Source organism: Physeter macrocephalus, chromosome 12 (assembly GCF_002837175.3).
Source record: "Physeter macrocephalus isolate SW-GA chromosome 12, ASM283717v5, whole genome shotgun sequence".
Classification (NCBI taxonomy): Eukaryota; Metazoa; Chordata; class Mammalia; order Artiodactyla; family Physeteridae; genus Physeter; species Physeter macrocephalus.
In genome coordinates, this window is record NC_041225.1 from 235098 (window position 1) to 237040 (window position 1943).

The following is a 1943-nucleotide window of genomic DNA, read 5'->3' on the forward strand; positions in this document are numbered from 1 at the left end:
AGGGCTTTTCTCTGAGGTGGGAGAGCCAAGTTCATGACATTGGTCCAAAAGAGATCGCCCATCTCCACATAATATCAAATGGTGAAATTCTCCCAGATATCTCCAAGACCTAACAAATGAAGAGGAAAAAGGCAGTCTACCTAAAAAAGAATTCAGAATAATGATGGTAAAGGTGATCCAAAATCTTGGAAATAGAATGGATAAAATACAAGGAACATTTAACAAGAAACTAGAAGAACTAAAGAGCAAACAATCAGTTGAAAGAATCCCCATAAGGTTAAGAGCTGATCTTTCAGCAGAAACTCTGCAAGCCAGAAGGGATTGGCAGGACATAATTAAAGTGATGAAGGGGGAAAACCTACAACCAAGATTACTCTACCCAGCAAGGATCTCATTCAGATTTGACGGAGAAATTAAAACTTTTACAGACAAGCAAAGCCTAAGAGAATTCAGCTCCACCAAACCAGCTTTACCACAAATGCTAAAGAAACTTCTGTAGGCAGGAAACACAACAGAAGGAAAAGACCTACAATACAAACCCGAAGCAATTAACAAAATGGTAATAGGGGACATATCTATATAGCCTTTAAAATAAAGACTATTACAAGAGACAAAGAAGGTCACTACATAATGATCAAGGGATTGATTCAAGAAGAATATATAACAATTGTAAATATCTATGCACCCAACATAGGAGCTCCTCAATATATAAGGCAAATACTAACAGCCATAAAAGGGGAAATGGACAGTAACACAATCATAGTAGGGGACTTTAACACCCCACCTTCACCAATGGACAGATCAACAAAAATGAAAATATATAAGGAAACACAAGCTTTAAATGACACATTAAACAAGATGGACTTAATTGATATTTATAGGACACTCAGTCCAAAAACAACAGAATACACTTTCTGCTCAAGTGCTCATGGAACATTCTCCAGTATAGATCATATCTTCGGTCACAAATCAAATCTTGGTAACTTTAAGAAAATTGAAATCATATCAAGTATCTTTTCTGACCACAATGCTATGAGACTAGATATCAATTACAGGAAAAAAATCTGTAAAAATACAAACACATGGAGGCTAAACAATACACTACTTAATAACCAAGAGATCACTGAAGAAATCAAAGAGAAAATAAAAATATACCTAGAAACAAATGACAATGCAAACACGATGACCCAAAATCTATGGGATGCAACCAAAGCAGATCTAAGAGGGAAGTTTATATCAATAAAATCCTACCTTAAGAAACAGGAAACATCTCAAATAAACAACCTAACCTTACACCTAAAGCAATTAGAGAAAGAAGAACAAAAAAACCTCAAAGTAAACAGAAGGAAAGAAATCATAAAGATCAGATCAGAAATAAATGAAAAAGAAATGAAGGAAATGATAGCAAAGCTCAATAAAACTTAAAGGTGGTTCTTTGAGAAGCTAAACAAAATTGATAAACCATTATCCAGACTCATCAGGGAAAAAAGGGAGAAGACTCAAATCAATAGAATTACAAATGAAAAAGGAGAAGTAACAACAGAAACTGCAGAAATACAAAGGATCATGAGAGATTACTACAGGCAAATATATGCCAATAAAATGGACAACCTGGAAGAAATGGACAAATTCTTAGAAATGCACAACATGGCGAGACTGAACCAGGAAGAAATAGAAAATATGAACAGACCAATCACAAGCACTGAAATTGAAACTGTGATTAAACATCTTCCAACAAACAAAAGCCTAGGACCAGATCACTTCACAGGCAAATTCTATCAAACATTTAGAGAAGAGCTAAAGCCTACCCTTCTCAAACTCTTCCAAAATATAGCAGAGGGAGGAACACTCCCAAACTCATTCAACGAGGACATCATCACCCTGATACCAAAACCAGACAAAGATGTCAGAAAGAAAGAAAACTACAGGCCAATATCACTGAT